The sequence below is a fragment of the Protopterus annectens genome, chromosome 8.part1 (assembly GCF_019279795.1).
Source record: "Protopterus annectens isolate FY-2018-M chromosome 8.part1, PAN1.0, whole genome shotgun sequence".
NCBI classification, from domain to species: domain Eukaryota; kingdom Metazoa; phylum Chordata; order Ceratodontiformes; family Protopteridae; genus Protopterus; species Protopterus annectens.
This window is the reverse complement of record NC_056742.1, coordinates 28,713,572-28,731,597: the sequence shown is the minus strand read 5'-3', so window position 1 is coordinate 28,731,597 and position 18,026 is coordinate 28,713,572.

Below are 18,026 nucleotides of genomic sequence, written 5' to 3'. Positions count from 1 at the left end.
TTCTGTGCCTCTGTCTGCCTCTCTCACTCCTTCTCTGGTAGATGTGGAGACTTACACCTGCATTGCTTAGGCAGCAGCATGTGTATTTTAAGTGATGCTCAGGATCAGCTGATGGCCTCTGAACAAATTGCAGTCCTCCTCTAGCTGATTGCATGTGGAGCAGCTGTGGTGACATTCCCATAGCAAATTGCATGGAAACACACACCAATATCTAGGAACATTATGCTGGTGTTGGTCTTTCATTCACTGTGAGCAGGAACTTGATCTGTTTTTGGCAAACAGCATATCAGATGGATTGGGGATTTACCTCTAACAGCATACACTGTGGAAACAGGCCAACACACAGGAGGGGGGTGTACCTGACCTGACTATAGACTGTAAGTGCTGCTATACTGCATATGGAGTAATGTTGGTTTAACAGGGTGTGTGTGGATATGGCTGTCCTACATGTATTCATACCTGCCATGTCAGTACTATGTTTATGAGGGAACACCCATCTGTAGAGCCATCTGCATACTGGCCAGTGTGTGGTGCCTTTTGTTTCAGGTGTTACCCACAGAGCACCTATCTGTGAACTGCAGAAGGTAGTGTGAGGATTGCAGTCTATAGATGGTGACAGCCCTGAGAGTTACTGACTTCATTTCCCTCATAGGACATATGTTGCAACAAACCCAGTTGCCAACAGTAAATGTATGAGGTTATCACAGCAACATGTCAATATTGGCCCTGTGTATGTGCCTACAGCCACAACCCTGTCAACCTTTGTACATATGCCATGCATTAAAGGGTGCATATGTGCTGTGCACCATAATTAGTGACATCAAAAAAAAAAAAAAAAAATGTTTTTTGTTATATGTTTTGTTACCTTGGAACACATGTAATCATCTCATAATATTCTTGTAATTAACGTTTTAATGTACTGTATCTGTTAGTTTTCTATGTGGAGCTTTTCTCCCCGGGCCTCTACTGAAAATGGACATATATCCAGCTAGACTAGCCCGGTCAGCAAATGTAAAATAAATAAATAAAAATAAAAATCATATCTGATAACAAGCCAGTGAGATATCAGACTGCTACACATGCTATGTATAGTAGGGGTTATATTTGATGACATAACCTGGACATTCTGTGGTTGTGTGTACAGTACTGAGATCTGTGTACTTATGGTGATTGTCGGCAGTGTGTGTATTGTTAATATGTACCTTGGCCTGTGTACAGACTGTGGTAGATGTCATTGTTCTTGGTCCTGTTCTATCTGATGTTACATGTTGCTCTACTATATGTTACCCTCTTGGCTGACATGTTTGTAGGGCCATACATGCACATGTCCTATACCACAGACAGGCATCGGAGCACACTGTGCACCGGCCCAGTATATGTAGGGTTAGTGTGTGAGTGGCACATATGTGGTTGGTGTTGAACAAATAGTCCATATACTGTAATAATACACTAGCATACCATATATGGCTGTGACTGTGTTCACATTGGTTGTGGTTATGCACTTTCACACAGGTGTATGTTACTCTGTGCTGTGGCATGCCTGTAGAGCCTGCTATATATGCAGGTACATGTGCATTCTCCAATAGGAAATGTAGGCCAGTGTTGAGCCAGTCTGCCTGTAGCTTACACAGTGCTTTGTTATATGCCTAGCAGCTTAGTGTACTTACCCAGTGAGATGTAATGTCCAGATACTTGCCAGATGTACTGCTGCTGGGCCACCATAAAAGTCATATATGTCAGACAGAGCAGTGGGATGCTGTACAGATGTATGTCAATATCTAGTGGGTAGTATGTGGCCATGGCACCTCTGTACCAGTGGTTAGTATGTGGCAGGACAGGCAGGGGTGTGTGAATGCATAACCTATGGGGACACATGTATACCAGTAGTTATATGTTATGCCCATCTACATGGCTGTTAACATCCACATTGTCAGGATTGGTCCACATGTTTTGCACTAAGGGGTTATGTGTATACCTCTGGACTGTCCAGAGTTTGTCAGACTGTCCACATATATTGGCCATTATCCCTGCTGTAGTCCACAGGAGCATTATGTGCTAGCAGTGGTACTGTACTATAATGTCCTTCCAATGTCTGTCAGTAGCCAATGGCACACATGTTAAAAGCAGATGTGACCTCCCACACACACCATGTCTGTCAAGACGCTCCCTATTACAGTAGCAATAGACTACAAATATACCTGTTATACATACCTGACATCCCCTAGCACTACAAAGTTGGGGCTATAGGGTCTGAGGTAGGACTACTCTCCATCTTCAGGACATATGGTGAGGATATATGTACATATGATTATCCAGATATCTATATAGACATACACATATACATATCGACATACATAGATGGATATGTATATGTACATGTACATATACTGAGCAATATATGTCTACACATATACAGATAGAGATACATATGCACATATACGTATGGATGTCTACATATATATTGACAATAGTAAGTATATCAGAAGAGATATGTATGCACATATAGTTATTGATATCTATATATATATACCAACATAACAAGGCATATCTGTACACATAGGATGTGCATGCATATATCTATTTATACATATACGTATATCTATATATATTTATATCTATATATACATATATGTATATGGGAGCGCTATAGAATATGAAAGCCCAAAGTCCTGAAGACCATCGGGGGTGAGCTGCCTTAAGGTATATGGATATATACTACCATACAATCCACCTTGGTTAAATGCAGGCCTACTGCCACCTGCCATACAGACTGTTCTGTTTGTCAGTGTGCTTGTGATAATGTCAGTTGTACCTATTGTATCAACTGAGGTCTTTACCCCCTAGGGATTGTCTACAGTGTGTAGTTAGAGGCTGCTGAACTATACATCTGCATTACTTACTGATGAATGTTTGGTATCCTGTGGCCCAGTCTGTCTTTACTATTATACTACTTGATGGCCTTGGTCTGGACAGCAACATTTGTTAACTTTTCCAGACTTCTGTATTAGTATAACTGTTTCACAGTTGCATTACTCAGTTTATGTGGATGTCCGTGTCTAAACAGCTATACCACATGGCATAAACAACTGTAATAGCACACAAATAAATCTTTCCCATTTATGCAAACCTGTGTGTGGTGTTATATCCTTTGATTTCTCTGTGGGTATATGTTGCAGGCAATGATTGTCATTTGTATGGGTGGCTCATACAGTCTCCAGTTGGTAAGGTGGTAACTGTAGGAATAGTGGCTGTTCCATATTGTGTGCACCTACTACATATGTATCTTACTATACATATATCTGCATGTGTATGTATATATATATATATATATATATATATATATATATATATATATATATATATATGTGTGTGTGTGTGTGTGTGTGTGTGTGTGTAAATCTGTATCTGCATATATGTGTCTGTGCATATGTATCCTAGGGATGCCCATGTCATGTCAGGTCCTGGTTATGGGATCTGCAACACTTGGTAGTGTATTGCAGGGCAGACGTGTTTTGCTGGGGGGGTATACCTATTCATTCAAGCTGTATATGGTTTGTGGCCTCTCAACTCCATTAACGGTGCATGTAGACATATATGTTTCTGTTATTTACCCATTCTTATCTACAGATGTATGTCCGTATGTACCTATATATATATGTATATATATATATATATATATATATATATATATCTGCTTACATAAATGTAGCTATGTCCCTATATACCTATATATATATATATATATATATATATATATATATATGTGTGTGTGTGTGTGTGTGTGTGTGTGTGTATGTGTATATATATATATATATATATATCAGAAGTAATGTCCCAAACAGAAAATGATAATGGATACCAGGTTTACCAGGTCGCCAGATCGTGTAGCAAACAAATCCAAAGTGCGTAATGTCCCCAAGTCAAACGTAGCAACTAATGCCAGCTATAGAACCAAGCCGTGAGGCAAAAGCAGTGCTCAATGTCCAGCAATGAATTTACAACTTCAACGCTAGTAGGCAATGAATAACGGTTCACTTATAAAAAATACCTTTTTATTTGCGTAAGCGCTTTAGCGACATTCGTCGCTTCCTCAGACGTTAAAATGATATTTAAAATGCATCACTCACATTTATAGAGAACATCATTTCCTGTGTTCCAACATCACATCCCACGATGTCATATCCTGCTCCAAGGCAATTACTACATCCTGTTCCCATGGATGTCTCTACATACCCTTTAAGTTAGCACAGTCTAAGTCAGGTTATACATTATACTTTAAAATATCACAGTACAATTTTGCGCTTATAATGTGCCAACCGATTAAGTTCATAATTAAACACGATCTATTATACAGACACAGAATATAAAATATACATAAAATAAAATAAAATAAAATAAAGTGAGAATATATGAATATATAAGCAACAAATTGGTCCAATCCATTAGATTGACAAAAACATCAAACAATAATGTCTATTGCCTAAAATTTAGATGTTGGAAGCTGTTAAAAACTATTAGAACTGTTCGGTATCAGCAATATCCGAACCATATCCAGCATATGTCCAGCATCTAAGCCTACAAGAGGCGGGGGGGGGGGAACCTATTTCTGGTTCAGTGGCACCACACAGTGGAATGTTCCCTGTTTAGTGGATACAGGTTACGTACATACGAAATTAGAACAACTATGTCTGGTTCAGACACACCACTCAGTAAAATGGTCCCTGTTTGGTGGATTCATGTAGCGTGCATGCGAGGTTGAAACAGAATGTTTGTGTGCATGGGCCAGACAGGTCATTGAATTAAATAACAGTGTTACATCAATTATAGTGCGTCCGTCATCCCTTACAGTTGGTACAGGAATATAAATGTTGATAAAAATATGTATGTATGTAAAATTATACTTTGATCATCATGGTATACATTCCTGTCATTCAACAGGACTCTTGCAGCGAACACAAACTATCAAATGGAACCAAACCCAATACTCAAAAAATGTATAAAACAAATTACACTAAGATAATTCCAATAAGTCCTGCCTGGAGTCAGGCATTATAGTGACTAGAGTAAAATATATATCCAATAGCAGCTAATAATGCAGACATAATCATGGAGAAAGGTCATTTCACGTACATTTAAGAGAAGTCCATCCAGCTCATGTACTGATTTTTCCAATAAAGGGGCATACCCAGTTACAGCAGATAACGCCAACTGCATCAAGGGAAGGAATAATACATTATCAGGGAATCAATTCCCATGGTACAATGTTAACTTTGGACGAGTCTATTCTACAAATCTGCCCTTCTTTACAACGACGATTAATGCCCCAGACATTGTCATAGAAGCTATGTAAGAAGAAGTCGTTGTAAAGAAGGGCAGATTTGTAGAATAGACTCGTCCCTGATAATGTATTATTCCTTCCCTTGATGCAGTTGGCGTTATCTGCTGTAACTGGGTATGCCCCTTTATTGGAAAAATCAGTACATGAGCTGGATGGACTTCTCTTAAATGTACGTGAAATGACCTTTCTCCATGATTATGTCTGCATTATTAGCTGCTATTGGATATATATTTTACTCTAGTCACTATAATGCCTGACTCCAGGCAGGACTTATTGGAATTATCTTAGTGTAATTTGTTTTATACATTTTTTGAGTATTGGGTTTGGTTCCCGATTTGATAGTTTGTGTGCTTCGTTGCCCAAGAGTCCTGTTGAATGACAGGAATGTATACCATGATGATCAAAGTATAATTTTACATACATACATATTTTTATCAACATTTATATTCCTGTACCAACTGTAAGGGATGACGGACGCACTATAATTGATGTAACACTGTTATTTAATTCAATGACCTGTCTGGCCCATGCACACAAACATTCTGTTTCAACCTCGCATGCACGCTACATGAATCCACCAAACAGGGACCATTTTACTGAGTGGTGTGTCTGAACCAGACATAGTTGTTCTAATTTCGTATGTACGTAACCTGTATCCACTAAACAGGGAACATTCCACTGTGTGGTGCCACTGAACCAGAAATAGGTTCCCCCCCCCGCCTCTTGTAGGCTTAGATGCTGGACATATGCTGGATATGGTTTGGATATTGCTGATACCGAACAGTTCTAATAGTTTTTAACAGCTTCCAACATCTAAATTTTAGGCAATAGACATTATTGTTTGATGTTTTTGTCAATCTAATGGATTGGACCAATTTGTTGCTTATATATTCATATATTCTCACTTTATTTTTATTTTTATTTTTATTTTTATGTATATTTTATATTCTGTGTCTGTATAATAGATCGTGTTTAATTATGAACTTAATCGGTTGGCACATTATAACGGCAAAATTGTACTGTGATATTTTAAAGTATAATGTATAACCTGACTTAGACTGTGCTAACTTAAAGGGTATGTAGAGACATCCATGGGAACAGGATGTAGTAATTGCCTTGGAGCAGGATATGACATCGTAGGATGTGATGTTGCAACACAGGAAATGATGTTCTCTATAAATGTGAGTGATGCATTTTAAATAACATTTTAACGTCTGAGGAAGCGACTTGAATGTCGCGAAAGCGCTTACGTACAAATAAAAAGGTATTTTTTATAAGTGAACCGTTATTCATTGCCTACTAGCGTTGAAGTTGTAAATTCATTGCTGGACATTGAGCACTGCTTTTGCCTCATGGCTTGGTTCTATAGCTGGCATTAGTTGCTACGTTTGACTTGGGGACATTACGCACTTTGGATTTGTTTGCTACACGATCTGGCGACCTGGTAAACCTGGTATCCATTATCATTTTCTGTTTGGGACATTACTTCTGCTGTTTCCTGTTTGTTTGGGTGCATTTTTTGGTCATATATATATATATATATATATATATATATATATATATATATATGCTTACATATATATAACTTGCTGTATATATTTAGACATATAGATGCAGACATATATATCTATAGATGTAGGCATTTGTATGTATATATGTTTATATACATACGTATATATATATATATATATATATATATATATATATATATATATATTTCTATACATTTATAGCTATATCTACATATATAGGGTATGTTTTATGTATTTAGATATTAGTATATATACACACACATACATCTACATGTTGAAATACATTTCCTGTATTGTTGAATGACTGGGCTGGATGATAAGTTCATGAAAACATCAGAGTTATGTATATCTGGCATGTCTTAGTGATAAATTATTCTGGCTATGGTGTGCAGGGTCCTGGGTTCAAGACTTGCAATGGCTGTTTACTTTGTTGCTGGACAGAACAAGGGCCGGTGGATACAGAGTGATTAAGGCACTTTTGAGCAGTTATAAGTGGGTTTGCATGAGTTTGTGTGGATGCAAGCACTGCTAACTTCCGGTTACAGTTTCTTATACTCAGCTTCTAAATTGTTTAAGCAGTGTATGCATTGCTTACCCCCAAGCAATCCGGCTGAAACCTGCTTACTACTGCTTAAAAGTGCTTACTGCTGATTACCCCTGAGCTAATTTCTTTAAAAGAAAAGAAAAAAGGGCTGATAGGAAAGTGGTAAAAAAGGAGCACAAAGAGGGTAAGACAGTAGGAGAAATAGCTAGGGATGTGCTGGAAGGGTCTGTGGAAGGTCCATAGCTGCCCATTTCTACTACAGCAACTGCCGTGCATATACACTGACTTTGGAGGTAGATTTGGACACTCAATCCCCTGAGAGAGTGGTGAGCACAACAATAATTAATAAGTTGTGATCCCATATAGACCAGAATACGTGTCCAGTGGACACGTGTGAAATGGACAGCTATGTATGGGGTGAGATTTTTTGGGTGGAACAGATTGCCTCATTTTTCTTTCAGGTGAGAGTGGGATATTGGGGTGGGGTAGTAGGTATATTTGGGGAGGTAGGTTGGGTAGGTTAACAGACAAGACAAACAAGATGCATGCAGGGGCAGTATATGACATATTTGGGGGTAAACACCTTGATGGGGAGGGTTGTTGGGAAAACAGAAGCCCATGAGCCCCCTAGTGGAAACAGTGGGACTGAGGTCCCCATCCATGGTCAGCCACCATTGCACCTTCACAGCTCCGATGGTGGCTAAGATGGGTGCTGAGTTGCAGAGCCAGACTGATGCTCTAGTGGCAACACATGACCCTTTAGCTGGCATAGACGATCACCAAGCTGCTGGATGAGCTCTCTATGCACCATGACCCCGATCTGGGGATGAGTGACAGGTTCGTGTCCGCACCCACTCCCGGGGGGATGAGCCCCATCCTCTGAGGCAGTTCCACCCAAAGGTGGTGCAGAACCAATTGACAGGGAGGTCCCGAGTTGGGTCCCAGACATGCTGATGCCAGGTGCCACAGCCAGCTGAGGTTGGACAGGTGGGTCCGCTGGGACCAGCCTTCTCAAATTTGCTATAGTGTTTAGATTTCATCATCATATGTGGGTTAGTAATAGTTAACACATTCCAGGCTTAGGTATAACAGCATGCATAGATATTCCTATTAACCCAGATACCAGATGCAGAACAGTTGCATAGCAAACAGAACACAGGCATATATGGGACCACAGTGGTAATAAGGACAGCATGTAAGTACATGGAATATTTCATTATAGCACATGCATGGAAGCAATTAATATATTTATCAAACAATTGGACATTATCATAACATAGGTGTCATTACATACCAGTTAAGGTGGGTATGTTGATTATTGTTGGATATATGGTGGTGGGGGGGAAAGATGTCAATTAACAACTAGTATATTCCTGTAGTCCACATTATTCTCCTAGTCAGTGCTGTTATCTGTAGCTTACAAGTCTTACTACACTACCCTATAGCCTTAGTTTGGACAGTGATATGGATGTCATCAACATTATACATGAACTGGTTTTACCTGCAGTATACACCTCTTATCAGGCAGACCTGTAGAGGGAATGTTTGTTAAAACTGTTTTTACACATACTCCCAGATTCCAAGTTGATGTTATGCACATAGCTATCCAACTCTTTCTGCACAGACTCTAGCCATGTGTTGACCACATACAGGTGTGCTGGGACATATCTAGAATATTGCCCTCTTCAACCTTTAGTGACTTGACACACACATATACATGCTTTCCTACACAGTTATATTATGTAGCACAGTGTGGCTGACAGTGATCCGTGATATGGTATTATTCAGAGAAACTGCAACACTCATAATTCCCTACAATACCAGAGTGAACAGTACCAGTACAGGTTATTATGGTCTTTATTCCTCAGCACAGTATTCGTATCCGACGTACCTGTGGGGAGCAATGTTTGCTAGCACTTCCTGACTGTTGCCACACAAACTTCCAGATCACACATTAGTATTATGCACATGCATCTCACTCTGTTACTGTACACACTCTGGTCACAGCTTGACAACATGGAGGTGTAGATAGGACATACTTGGCTTATAACTCTCCTAACAGTTTCGGGGGTTGCAACAGTGACAGGTTTGTTCTCACAGATGTTTGACAATCACTTGTATTCCCTGTTTGCTGGCTAATCATCTGGGATCATCCCACAGACTTACCAAAGGGACAGGCAGCAGATATGGGTCCATATACTGGACATTCTGGCTTCATCTGTACAGTTTTGGGGTATAATTCTGCATGCAGCCTAAATCCACTCCTGGGATTCAGACCACAGCTGTGTCTGCTACAACTTAGACACACTGTCTGTCACAGTTGTATCTGCTATATATATATTGCTGTGTATCTCCTATCTGCTTTCTGTCTTATTAATCCCCTGTGCTTTTGCATTCTGACCTTGTATTACAACACTCATACAGATTTCCTAGACAGTTATATGTTGTAGGATAGTGTGGGTGACAGTAATGTGTACTACCTCATTATTCAGAGCAACTGCATCAGTCGCACTGCCATACAATACCAATGTAAACAGAGCCAGTACTGGGTATCATTCTTGTATTTCTGGGCACAGTGTTGTTATCAGACAGACCTGTGGAAGAAATGTTTATTAGCACTACCTGAATGTTCCCACACACAGTACCAGATTCCACATTACTATTATGCACATACATCTCACTCTGTTACTGTACACACTCTGACCACAGCTTGACAAGTTGGGGTGTAGTTGGGACATAAGTGGCTTCTTAGCCTCACAAGGTATTGTGGAGTTGCTAGTGTGCCAGCTTTGTTCTCATATATGTGTGTCAATCAGTTGTATTTCTTGTTTGCTGCCTGTATGTCTGGGATCATTCCACTGATTCCCCAGGGGAACAGGTTGATAGGCAACAGATATGGGCCACTTTACTGGACATTCTGGACATATCTGTACAGTTATGGGGTATGATTCTGTATGCAGAGTACTACCACTGGCAGGATTTGAACCATGGCTGTGTGTGCTAAAAAACAACAGTTCACTTCTCAGTTGCATGTGCTATTTGGGTTTATTGTCTGCATTTTCTCTGTGTACTGTCTATGTGTCTCTCAGTTGTACTAAATGGCCTCTGGGGAATTACACCTGTCATATACAGGCATTCCTACACATTCAATGTATGGTGCATGGTGTGGGTAACAGTGCTTAATACAACAGTACTATTACATGATTACGAATCTGCATTACCATATGATACCAGAGTATACACATGCAGTCCAGCAGTTAGACATTTATTGTCAGGCTATAACACTTTTATTGATATACAAACTATATGAATGCTTCCTGCCATATTCTCTAGTGTATGCAGTACTTGCATTGAACAATACAGGTTTTATACAGGCAATTAATTTACTACTACTTTTATTTCCTATGACAGTAAATGCATGAGTATTACTGACCTGCCTCGCATTGCAACCTCGCCAGGCAACTGACGTGGGCCTCCTGGTTCATGGCCCACTCCATTGCAGCTGTGGGGGACATAAGAGAAATATTTAGCCATACCTATCCATGATATACCTGAGCTGGCAATTATTACACACATAGTGGGGTGATACTTACACACAACTGGAACATCCCCTGCCGTTCTAGCCTCTTGGGTCCACTCCTCCAAGAGGTCCCCTTTATGCCGCTTCAGGTTGGCATAATGATGCCTGACCTGCTCACCAGTTCAGGGTATGCCAGTGGCACTGGTAAGGTCATGGGCGAGACAGTCCCAGGCCTTCACCTTATATTGGGAGCCATGGTACTGGCCCTGCAGCAATCTCTGATCATGGTCTTTGACAAGGAGTCCTGCCATGACTTTGGACTCCTGGATGCACCAGGGCTGCACCTAAAAGCACACACCTTCTCCCCTTACTGCCATTGTGCCTGCAAGGGGAAGCTACAACCAGTTATGAGATGTATTCCCACCTCTTAGGCTTTAGTAGGGCCACTTTACCACACTTTTCCATGATTGGCCAGTTTTGAAAAGGCTAGGCTATGGGCAAACCTGCTTAACTAGGGTTGGCATTGTTTAAAAGGGTATAACACTGGGCACATTGAGTTAGCTGACCTACACATTGCTTACACCTCCTAAGCTGGCCTGTGCAATGCTTAGCATTGCTTACATTAGACTTTGCATTATAATTCCTTTTTGGCATTGAGTTATTATTAATTACACCTTATATGTATGCCTGGTATCCATAATTCATGTGTACATACACTGTATGGGGTCCTTGTGTTTTATTGGGGACTTCAACAGTCTATTACAATTACACCTGACTTCTGGCCTTATTGCTGTACTCTGGTTCACGTATTTATGTTATGTAGTTGGTTAAGGCACATATGTCTATTCCTTTCACAGGTTCAGATTGGTTTTAATATGGTGAAGACTTGTTTGCTGATACCTCATGTTTTGGTACTTCTGAGTTGGCTTGGTGGTTAACTTCTGTGACTATAGTGTGTAGGGCCCTGGGTTCGAGACCTGTATGGCTGTTTATTTTGTTGCTGGAAGAACAATGGCTATTGGATACAGAGTGATTAAGGCACTTTAAAGCAGTTGTAAGTGGGTTTGTGCGGGTTTGCGCGAAGGTAAGCAATGCTTACCTCCGGTTACATATGCTTACAGGGACTTAGCTTGAAAATTGGTTAACCTGTGTGTGCATTTTTTACCCTCACGCAAATGGGGTTAAACTCTCTTACTAGTGCTTAAATATGCTTACTACTGCTTATTGGTGCTTAAACCTGCTTACTAGTGCTTTATTCATTATGACACTGACACCTCACATGTGCATTTACTGCAGTACTCGAGTTCATCAATAGATGTTATTTAGTGGGTTATGCAACATAAATATTAGTCATAACATGCCTTGCCATGGAAAATGGAATGTGCTGCATTGGGGCTTGAACCGGGAATGTCTGCTCGTAACGAGAATGCTCTGCCCACTACACTATTGCTATGCTGCTTCCTTTGCATATATCTTCCTTGCTATCCTCTTCAGCAATTTAAGTTGCATTAACCGTAGCTAAACGATGGGCACACCCGCACACCTACATTTAGCTTTAATCAGATTTTAAAATAAAAAATAAAAGGTTTGTTCATTTTATTGGTAATTACTTGCTGTTGTACACAAGGGGGAATGTTGGTGGGGATATGTGGACACCTATAAGTGGTCTTGTTAATTTCTTACCCCTTTCTGCTGTTCTTCATTGCAGGGGCGTGTATATTCCAAGAGCTCTGCTCTCAGACATGCTCCCTGCACTCTTACATGCTCCATGTAAGACTAGGAGCTCAGGCAGTGTGCCTCATTACTATGCATGACGCGCTGCCATCCTGCTCCTAAATGGCCACCTCCATGCAGGACTAAGGTAGTCCTGCATGGAGGAATAGTAAATCATAAGTTTAAGTTTAAAATTATACAACAAGTAAATCAAGATGAAAGAGGTGGACCTGTATCATTAATGCTTGAGAAAATTGAACTTTTATGGCAAATTAGGCTTAATGCCTATGTGTATCCAGGTCTAAATGACAAATGCAATATAATGTGCTTGTTAAAGTTAAAACGTCAGATGAGATAAATATTTATACATTTTTATTTATATTGTACTTATACTTACATTTATATATGAATGTCTTTTTAGTATTTTGAGTATTTATATTACATATATGTATTCATATAATGTATTTATAAAGTGTATATACGATTTTGATTTATAATTTTATAAAAGTCATAAATCTGATATTTTTGATATTTTCGATAAATTTGCTGTGTTTTTAAATGGGAAATTTATGTATAAAGTATAATACAATTTGATTTGTTAAAAACACACCCTCATAATGGCTATTTCATAATTTTAATTTTAATAGAAATGTATATTTTAAGAGCTCTGCTCTCAGACACGCTCTCTGCACTCTTACATGCTCCATGTAAGATTAGGAGCTCAGGCAGCACGCCTCATTACTATGTATGAAGCGCTGCCATCCTGCTCCTAAATGGCCACCTCCATGCAGGACTAAGGTAGTCCTGCATGGAGGAATAGTAAATCCGGGGGTATATGTCAAGGCTAAGAGGAAAATATTAAAAACAATACAGTGGCTGTCATTTTTTATAATGTAGAAAAAGTTATCCTTTTATCTCTCCAAAGTAAATGATAAGAACCCTCAGGAAAGTATTTATAACTAACGAATAGTTCAGTGAAAAGCAAAACTGGAGCACATCTAAAGGAGAGTTTATCACATGTAGTGAAACTGTAAATGTAAATATAATTTTCTGTAGCTTTTCCACCCAGGCCTCCACTGAAAATGGGTCTTGCCCAATCAAACTTCCCCAATAAAAAAGACAAGCAGACCAGCCCACATAACCGATCCACAAGAAAAGAAAAGTATGCAAATACAAACAGTAGACTGGAAGTAAAAGAAGTCTGTCCCATGTTTCAGGTAAGATGTATGTCCTGTATTTTCCTCTTTACAAAATGTTCTTAGCTGATATGATGGCTTTATGGTGTAAGGAGTTTTCTTTGTATATGGAAACACCACAATGGGTAGAAGTCAGGGCAAATGGAATGGTGAAATAAAAAGCTTTCTGGAATACTCAGAAGTAATGCAGATAATGAGCTGCACAGAAAGCCAGCCCTGTGAACAAGGTATCCAGCCTATAAAATCATGAAAAGCAGAGCAAAAGCCTATCTAGTGAAGGATTGTTATGAGTAATATTTAAATGTACATATGAGATTAGTGTGGAAAAGTTTATCTTTTCATGGTGCTAAACTGATGGTGAACTATGACACCTGGAATTTAATAATAACTCTGTTATTTTAGTACAGCTTACCTGGAAAGTAGTTAATGGCCCACATGCATAAATACACATAACTTTAAACAGACTTGAAATATTTTAAGCATAATCATTTGCCACATATAAATGATTACTGATTTTGTCACTTGATTATTTTTCCATGAGTCACTAAAAGAAAAAAAAAACAACATTCATATATTTAATATTTCATTTTGTTCAGGCTCAGAAATGTAGTAAGTTTCTTTCCTTGTGAAATTCTAGAGAGTGCTATAAAATATCAGTTTTGAAATATTAAGCCATTAGACAACATTTCTGTGAGATTTCATGTGGGGAAATGTCCCAGCCACGCTTCACTGGTGGCATCTGTAAAATTCCATTAATGCTATAAAAGTGTCTGCAAAGCAGCAGCATTTGCAGCAAAAAAAAAATACATTTTTTTATACAAAATGATACACTTTGATGAACTTTGCATGCAGCCATGAAGTTCTGATGCACACTTCTCACTGACATCTAAAATAGTAACCACACTTTGTTATAGAATCACAAAGGGTTTTACAAGGTTACAAAATTTCAAGCTGTTTTCTTCACATAGTATTAAACCAACAGACTGTATTTTAGAAAAGGCTTATGCACCAAATACTCCTAATGTCCCTATTTACCACCTGCTATACAAAGTTAAGTGCTTGTATGGGACACAAAAAAGGAAAGAAAAGACTTCATAACTAGCATCAGCGCACGCACACACAATTATGTTTGCACACAGCTTGTAAATTATACAAACTGATACTGGGTTTATGGCTCTCAGACAACCTTTCAAGATGCAGCCAATTCAATTAATATACCAAGAACATTCCACTAATTACCACATGTGGGAATACTAACAACCTGTGAGTTATCAAAAGGAGAATTTTTAGCAATCCTGCACTACTTCCCTTAACTATTGACTGTTGTTTTCTTTTTCTTCTTCTTTTTCTAAGTTATAGCTTCTTATCTCAGTTTCTAACCCCCCCCCCAAATTGCTTTACATATCACTTCAGTAGTTATAACCTCAAACTACAAAGATAAAAAAACTATCATAAATACCACTATACTACTGACAAAAGCAATGTGTTCCTGCATTACTCAGTACTTTACTGTGTACCATGTACCGGACACACAACTGAGTATAGACTTTGTATCTTGAACATGAATCTTCTTTTTCAGTACACACATTAATGTAAATTAATGGAGTACCAAGGGCGGGGTTGTCATATTAGTCCACTCGAGTTGCAGGTAGTAAGCAGAGGATGTACTGCTAAGAAACAGCACATCTACTGTGATCACATGGTGTCAAAAGACACTACTGACAGATGAGGACAGTGTAGCAGAGGAATATTGGGATTCAGAATGCTGAAACACTTTGTTTTTGGCATTGGTATTGGCATTGGAACATATGGTCCAATTTAAGCACAAGGGCTTTTTTTTTCCTTCTCAACTAAGCATACATTGTGTAATATAATGCAGTTATGCCACTGATGTACACTGCACAGTTAGTCAAATGACCAACAGGCTGCCCAACACTCCATCTCCAGCCCATGCCTCTCATCCTCAGCCCATTGCTGTTATGTGCTAACAGACATGCAATATAATGTCATGTAACACTTTTTATATCCTTTTACATAACTTAAGAGTACTCTTAAGTGATTCAGTAAGGAGGTTCAAGTAACCATTAAACAGCTCAAAGCTGAAAATAAACTTAAACTAGCCAATAAAACCAAATATAGCTACAAATCATTATTTAGTCATGTTAGAAAGCTAAGAATTTACACCCAGCAGTGTTCAGAGCTAGTCTACAATACTACTATATTACTGCCCATTCTGACCCTAAGGAGATAGCTAATGTCCTAGCTAACAAACTCAGTGCAAATTTTACTCCAGCCTCAGTTATAGTTATTACAGATTTCTCAGAGAAGTCCTGTTAGTTGTCTCAGCAATTAAAACACCTCATCTATAGATGCAGGTAACACACAAGGTTGCCTTTAATCTAAGCCTCTTTACTGGTTAGATTCCTGAAGTTTGGGAAAAAGCTATTGTAATGCCATTCTACAAAGGGTGGTTCAACCACAGATCCTGATACGAATAGATCCATTAGTTTCACTAGCCTCATACATAAAGCTATAGAATGTATTTTCTCACTTCATTATGCTTTTTTCTTTGAGCCTGTGTTGTGGCTGAAAAGGGGCAGTAGACCTGCCCACATAACTTATCCACAATTACTAAGTAAGTAAGTAAGTAAATAAATACATAAATAAATAAATATGAACATTGAAAATCTCTTAACCAAAGATATTTTTCAGTTCATCTTTGTCAAAGGAAGGTGCTGCCTCCATTACCCCATTATTTATTTGAAAAGGTTACCAAATCAGTGCATGTTTGTTATCTGTATAGCACACCTGCATGTGTCCAAAATCTTTGACACTCTTCCCCATAGAGGCATAATTGACAGACTTGTAAATTGAAACATAACTCCTTATGCTGTCCCATTGATAGTTACTTGGTTGTCTGGCAGAACCTATGTGGTTAGAATAGCAGAGGCCATTTCTAAAAGCAAAACAATTACTAGTGGTATACCACAGGACTCATTGCCTGGCCTTCTCCTTTTTTATATCAGTTTCTCACACCTTCAAGCTAACACTCTTGGCCTCTTTTATCTAAGTTGGAGATGACTGCAAATTGCATGTTGCTATACTAACTTCCACAGGCTTACAAGTGTTCCAACATGAGTGAGATCAGGTTAACAACTGATGCAAATACAATAGTCTCATTAAATGTTTAAAAATGTAGTACAGTTAATTTTGATAAACAAACACTTACCCATATCATAAAGATGACACAACCATCTAGGGACTCTTGTTGATAATTCCTTGTCTTTTGACTGTCATTTCTCAAGAAAGCCTTCTAGCTGACTCATCTAATTTCCAAACGTATGTTCTTTATATCCAAAGAAGTCTTAATTTCCCTTTATTCAATTCTTATTAGACACATTATTGAATATGAAGCACCTTTTGGCATGTATTAATATAAATGTATCATTTAACTTGAGAAACCTCAGAGATCCCTACTGTAAAAGACCAGTGGCTTCAAAAATTATCAGGACAGATGGACAGCTCTCGCTATGTCCTTAGTTTCTTATAGACTCCTTCATGGAGATCTAGCCTTTTGTGGCATGAAAAATCCAACTCCTGTTGACCTCTTGTTCCTTGCAGAACAAATGGTTCTTCAAAGACCCTGGTAAGGAAACTAAACCTTCATCAACAGATAAACAGTACACAATGGTGGACAGACCCATATCACAACATACCCCATACCTCTAGAACAAACTTTCACTACATATAAAACAATGCAGTATACTCTGCACTTTCAAGGTATACCTAAATAACTGGAAGGGCAGATTCAAATTCATCCCAGGTCTATCTTGTCTTGCTCTACTTTAGGCTGGAGTGAATTTTGTAATATGGATTATTGGCTAGGCTTGAAGTGGTCTGCAGGCTGATGGTCTAGATTAGAACATACCTGTACCAGTATAACAGCTGGGTGGAAAGAAGAGTTTACCCTCAAAGAAAGAAAGAAAGAAAAACTAAATTGATTCCTCCCTTGCACTTCCTGAATTTATTTGGAACCCATTCATACTTCATCGTTCTTTAATCACATCTATTAATGTCTCTGGCACAGGCATTCAGATAAAGGATGTGACATCCTTCCCCTCAAGCTGTTTGCTGACTAGTGGCATGTAAAACATTATTGTAATCCTTGTAGATTTTATTCAAT